The sequence below is a fragment of the Aegilops tauschii genome, chromosome 1 (genome assembly GCF_002575655.3).
Source record: "Aegilops tauschii subsp. strangulata cultivar AL8/78 chromosome 1, Aet v6.0, whole genome shotgun sequence".
NCBI lineage: Eukaryota > Viridiplantae > Streptophyta > Magnoliopsida > Poales > Poaceae > Aegilops > Aegilops tauschii.
The window spans coordinates 67,197,170-67,203,968 of record NC_053035.3 but is presented as its reverse complement, the minus strand read 5'-3'; the positions used below and the strand labels follow the sequence as shown (position 1 = coordinate 67,203,968).

General features: G+C 38.9%; 1 long non-coding RNA gene across 2 annotated transcripts; it reads left to right on the top strand.

The window, feature by feature from the left end:
• The first annotated feature begins 4,798 nt into the window (after positions 1–4,798).
• On the top strand, positions 4,799–6,082 carry LOC109750272 (uncharacterized). Of its 2 annotated transcripts, XR_002229859.3 has the most exons (4): positions 4,805–4,921; positions 5,009–5,077; positions 5,455–5,537; positions 5,635–6,082. It is a non-coding gene; the product is annotated as an uncharacterized lncRNA (long non-coding RNA). The 2 variants fall into 2 exon arrangements; XR_012200220.1 differs by lacking the exon at positions 5,009–5,077 and having other exon boundaries at positions 4,799–4,921.
• Positions 6,083–6,799: the final 717 nt, after the last annotated feature.

The window sequence follows — 6,799 nt, the reverse complement described above, 5'->3', positions numbered from 1 at the left end:
AGGCCCCACATGCCATGATCTCCCATTCCCCATGAGCAGAAAGAAAGCTAGATAGCACCCGCAAAAAAGAAAAGAAAAAAGAAAGCTAGATAGAAGAGCTATAGCTCCTGCAGTCCTGCATCTGCATGGGAACTTAGCACGAAGACGACCCGTAGCTTCCTCCATCCCTCGCTGTAAATTGCCGCTCCTGCTCCACGTGCATGCCACCAAATGGCCTCAGAGTTTGGAGCACTCTCAGTTCGAGCAATATGCTTACTATTTTATCTTCTCGAGCACTCTCTGTTCGAGAAATGCAGCACCGGCCTCTTAGTTTGAAGCACTCCCAGTTCGAGCAATACACTATACGATGCTACTGTTCTTTATGGGAGTCGGTGAGGCAGCATTGCGCCTTCATTAACTCGAAGAGGAACTTTCTTTGTTTGATCGGAAAATATGGCGATTCGACGTTCGGAATCTGCATTTCTGGCGCTAGTTGTCATGAGCCATATGATGCCCACTGACGCGAAGATGCAGGGCTCAATGATGGATCCTGATAGACGCGAAACACACTTTGATGGCATCTTTGATTTGGCCCTTAAATAAAATAATCTCTCCGTATGAAATTACTTGATGCTTAAAAGAATATATCTAGACACTAGATACATCCATTTGAGCGTCAAGTAATTTCGGACGGAGAAAGTATCATATAATTTTAATTTTTAAGAAGTCATGTCCAAACAAAATTGGGTTTTAACCATTTATGCCACTAGTCGCGTCTTGGTACTTAGTTTTGTCACTAGGAATTTAAACTACTCGAAAATGACATCGCTCGTTTGGCGCATGCTTAAAAATGCTACTAGACATCATTATTATCAGCTTAGAGCCCGTTTATCATGTTATATGACCAAAATAACCATGGGCCAACATGTCAGTTCTTCCTCTATCTCACTACGGTAAAATGTGGGTTTCACTTGGTCCCCAACAACGTTTTTATTTTCCACTAAAATTATTCGCTTGCTTACTCCTGACAAGTAGGCACACACTTATCGCCGTGAGATAGAGCAAGCTGACATGTGGATCTAGTGGTAGTTTGGTCACATAACATGGTCAACGAGTTTGACCTGATAGTGATGTGTCTAATGACATTTTTTGGTAAACATCTAACTGAACGATGGCATTTCTTAGGTGTCTAATAGCATTTTTGAGCAGTTGTAACTTCTAATGGCAAAACCGAGTAGTGAGATATAACTAGTGGCATAAATAATAAAAACTCAACAAAAAAAGTCAGTGGCATTAACCTCTTGGAAAATTTATAGAAATACCTCTACTTTCATATCTATAACAATGATGCCTGGTCTGACATTTTTTTTTCAAACCATGCATGAGAGTTGCATATGTATAACATATATAGAAGGGAGAAAAACGCCTATACAAATCATAACATAGAAAAAAATAGATCAATACCCTAAAAAACAAAAGGAGCACGCCCACGGAGAAAAGATCTAAACCCTAGACTTAACCAGTCAGCCAATCGTCCGGATGAACAAACTTGTGGTTGCTAGCGACAACCCAAAGTTTAGCTTCAACTTGGTCAGATTTCATCCACCAACTATTAAAGAATCCATGCTAATCCTGGAACTTCCTATAACCTTTAATTCGAACCATGTCCAGGTTTTAGATAGTTGTTTTGCATTTTTCGTTTTGTTTTCACCAAATGTAAAATATTGTAATGTGAGGAATGATAAGAGTTTATAACCTGCAGTACTGACTGAGTTAAATGACAACTGTGTCATGTGAAAAAAATGAAAAGACATAACTAAATATTTTGCCAAGAACAGATAAATAGTTTAATCTTGTATTTTCTTAGATAAATTAATAACCTGCAATACTAATTGGCTTGAATGACATTGTCATGTCAAAACAATGAAAAGAGATAAATGTATAATTTGCTAGGGAGAGGTAAATAGTTTAATCTTGTATTTTCGTAGATATATAGATTACAGTCCCATATTCCATGTCCACATTATTTTCCCAACTTCCGATGAAACTCCAAAGTGCAAAAGCACCCAGAATTATTGGATGAAGGATTACGGCTTCTTTGGATTGCAGGAATTTGAAAATGTATAATTTTTTTGAAATTGAAATGTCGTGTACTCCGCAATATGTGACTTTTGATGATGCACAAGAAAGGACCAAATGAATTTTAGATGACTGGTGACAGAGGGTAGAGAGGGATAGAGTGGAAGTGCATTGGACTTCTCAAAGGAAATTTAAAATGAGGTCTGAGCTCATATTGAAATTCTGTGGAATGGGTGACATAGGAAAGGATTCCAATCCTAAGATTGAAAGGGTTTCCATAGGAAAGTATCCTTAGGATTCAAATCATTCAAGATTCCGACAAAATCCTGCAATCCTTAGAGGCCTTTAGAGGGTGGTTTTGTATTGCGAGGTACTACAAAAAATTCTCAAACAATTCATGGGTGTGGGGATGCTATAAATTGATAAAAGTAAGAGAATTCTCTGCCAATATGATCTGATTTGTTCCATGCGAAAACACAAACGATCAATTTTTTTCGACCATGTTTGCACGAGACATAAATAGTCATACTTTTTTATGGGTTATTGTCTTGTAACATTCCTACAATATTAAATTGTTTCAAATTTCTTGAATGGTCTGAAATACAATACCACTATTGGTTAATTTTAAACGGGTTAGTAAGGCTTATGTTTTAATTTAGATGGTTTCATAGGTCATGGTTCAAAGTATGACCAAGTAAAATAGTCCACGGTTTTAAGTTGGGTTTTTTTCCTCCAAAACTACATGCGCATAAATTTCCATGTTTTCTTTATTTTGTTTTCTAAGATCACAATATTGTACTCCCTCCATTCCTAAATATAAGACCTTTTAGTTATTCCAATATGGACTACATATGAAGCAAAATGAGTGAATCTACGCTCTAAAATACGTCTATATACAGAGTGCGGCGAATCTGCACCCGGGCTCACGGACAAAAATAAAAAAAATACTAGAAAAATTCAAAAAATTCCATTTTTTTGTGGTAGATAATTTGATGTGTGAGATCCGCTCCAAATTTCAACTCATTTGAACATTTGAGGAGCTCTGGGAAAAAAGGACAAAATCGGGGTCTGTAAAACAGTTTACTGTTCAGGAACTGTTTTGACCTGATTTGTCTTTTTTGCCCAGAACTGATCTGATGTCCAAACACGTTGAAATTTGGAGCGGACCTCACGCATCAAATTATCTACCACACAAAAAATTGGATTTTTTTGATTTTTTCTAGTATTTTTGTTGATTTTTTTTTTCTGAGCGGGTGCAGCTGAGCCCATGCTCAGATGCAGATTTTCGCTATATACATCCGTATGTAGTATATATTGAAATCTCTAAAAGGTCTCATACCTAGAAACGGAGGGAGTATTACTTATAGTGGTTCTCTAGAAGATTAAGCACTTGCAGGTAGGGTACAACATGGACACATACACATGATCAACCAACAAATAAAAAATCAACATGTTTTTAGCACCAATCTACACATATATAAAATAAATAAACCAACCTCTATTAAAAAATTAATCAAAGGCAAAAGATTTGCCCCCATTCATTAATTAAGAGAGGAATAGAGTGTGTTACAAAATGGACTTCCAAAATACATAGGTCGTTACTCTCCTGGTATGATTGTACCCAACTTTTTTCGAACCCGCAGCCACCCAAAGTGATGCATCCTTCTTGATGTTGGCAAATAAGATCATTGAGTGGGTGGGTGGGGGGGGGGGGGGGGTCTTATGCCGGAAGACCCGGGCATTTCTTTCATTCCACGTTCATGAGGTGAGTATGGTGAGGGAGACCATGGCCTTTCTATTTTGGGATGTTAGCATCGAACATGCCTTTCTATTTTGGGATGTTAGCATCGGACATAGAGACCCACCACTCCTTGATTGAAAGCTTCAAGTGCCATGTTGTGGTGTCGATGTGAACAAGTTGAAGCCATTCCTTGATCATGTCGTGAAGCCTTATAGTGAAACAACATTGGAAGAAAAGGTGGTCCTCGCACTTGCAATGTGGGCATAATCCGCAATTTGGTCAACCCTGCTTAGGCAATCTATCGGCGGTCCAAATGCAATTTTGGATGGACAAACAAGCAAAGAATTTCACCTTCGGGGTGCCCAAGATTTCCAAACGGAGTCACTGATGACCGATCTAGTAGCTCCGAGGAATTGAGCATGACCAATCTAGTAGCTCTGAGGAATTGAGCTATTAATTCCTCTATTAATTAAATATGTTTTTTGTGGTTGCTTTGGCCATTGATAACATTACTAATACTGTATGATATAACACCTCTATTAATAATGGTTGCTCAGATATTGCTAACAAGCTGATCCAATCATGCTAATTCTTCCATCCAAATATATATGCCTAATACGTTTTTCGAGGTTGCCTTTGGCCATTGATAAGATTAGTAATATATGGGTTATATGATAAAAAAATTTACAAACTCCTTTCACATACAAATTTGGCGGTATACTTCTGTAACATGCATGTCATATTTATTGTTCTAAATGGTGATCAAAGACATCCTCAAAAAATATATTAGACCCTATATATTTGGATGGAGGGTGTACACTAATATAATTATATTCTAAACACTATGAAGACAAAAAGATCGAGAGCAGGAAGAAATAAAAGGACAGAGATTCCCCTCCTGAAAGCCAAGCTAAAAGGAGCCACACATGTCCCCACCTCCAGGTCAAGGCAGGCCCTCTATACCAATCCATAAGATGTCCCACTACCCTTTGTTTTTCCAGTATAAATCTGTTCCGAGGCCTCAGGTGAGCAACAAGGAGATGAGCCTTCTCTACCACTAGTAGTAGTACTACTACATCTCCGAAGAATCTACAGAGATCTTCATCCCCAACTCGGCGGCAGGCAAGATCTAACGCACTATCCATTTCCTTTCCTCCTCTTAAGGCTGTTGTTCTTCATGATGAAGCCTCACTTTTTTACTGGATGTAGTAAGCTAGGTCGCGGATGCTCTTGATCCCTTGTATTTTCTCACCACTACGTATGTCTTGGATGTAAAATGTAAGTTTTTAAAGAGAGAAAGTTTATTAGTTATTTCTTGCCTATGTATAACTTTGACAACGTCCAGGTTTTTCCAAGTTCTAACCTCTATCTTTTCACAACAACAGAAGTATGTCTCAGAGATTAAGATAGTAAGCTGAAGATAAATGTTGTATCAGCTATTTCTTGTCTGCCAGATAAAAATTTGGCCATGCATGTCTTGTTCTTCAAAATTTCAACCCCTATGTCTTCTTGATGCTCTAGCACTAAATCATGCACCTTGCTAGTTCTGTATTTCCCCCCTTCTGTTTAACCCTTATCTTTCTTATAGTGGATCTTAACTGATGAGTTCATGAGCGACCATGTTGTAACATGTGCATTTGCTTGCATTCCTGCAGTGATCGTTTCCAAGATGGCCAGTGATGAGGATTCACTAGATGATCAAAACCCTAGATCTTGGACCGTTAGCAACACTAGTACTGTGAGTTAATGCTACCTTTACTTTCAGAAAGGAAAGAATGTACCATGCACCTAGCGTTTTGATGTTACTATTTATTATTTTTATTTTGATTTCTCAGATTAACAAGACGGAAGAAGCATCCAGCATGTTCTCGGTCCAGGATCATCACCCACAAAGAGCAGTAGTGAACTTTTTAAAGGATGACAATACCACCAAAACGATCCATGAGCAATGGCAAGCAAAAGCTAAGGTTGCCTCGTAGCCTATAAGCCGGTGTTATCCCGACTGAGCTTTCTATTATCCCTAAACTCTCCCATATGCCTCTAGTTAAATCATTTTCTGGCCACTTCTCATGCCAGAATTAATGTTCTTGACCTTGTAAGGCCTTTTCTTGACCTTGTAAGGCCCTCCCCTTACGTTTCTCGTGCCGCCGGGTGTCTCCAACCTCACACTTTCTCCCCCCTTCTATCCCTCCTGAGCTATCTCCATGCATATTTTGTCTAGCAATCTAGATGAGACATGAGAGATGATATTGGAATAAAAGTCTGTGGTAAATTAAGTTTTTATTCCCATGTGAGTGGTACTATATTTTATGGCCTGATTTGTCCCTACAAACACAAAATATAAGTGAACATATCGGTCAATCGCCTCTCATTTGAATATGGGTGTGTGTGATCTTGCAACTTGTGCAAAGGAACGGCTTTTCACACCTAGCTAATTGAGCTTTTAATTCTTGGGGTGATCATGTGTGAGCTTGCATATGCATGTGCGTTCCCATGGATGTATGCATTAGAGACAGACTGCAGGTTATCTTTTGTCTTGTTTATCAGGGCATATCAGGCGCGCAACATATACATGCAGGCTTTTCTAATCTTCTCGGGGGAAATCATTGCATTGCATTGCATTACCTGCATTTACATGCAGGCTTTTCTAATCTTCCCGGGGGAAATCATTGCATTGCACTACGCCACTACCTGCATATAAATTCAGGCTTTCCTGCTGCAGGCTTTTGTCTCTCCACATGTGGCTGTCAAACCGCTCGTGTGACACCACCAAATCATGTAATCTGATATCGTATCCAAAATTTCAGGGACCGCCTATCTTGTCAGGTTCTCAAAATAAAAATAAAAATTCCACAGTAGTTAAAAATCTAAACCGTTGAATGAGGAATGGACGGCTGGATGGTCTTCTTCTTCCTCGAACGGTTTCCTCCCCACGTCCGAATCTGTTTGAACGCTCTAATTTGTTTGAAGAAAGACTCCTACGTCCTTCCAAGCGATGGG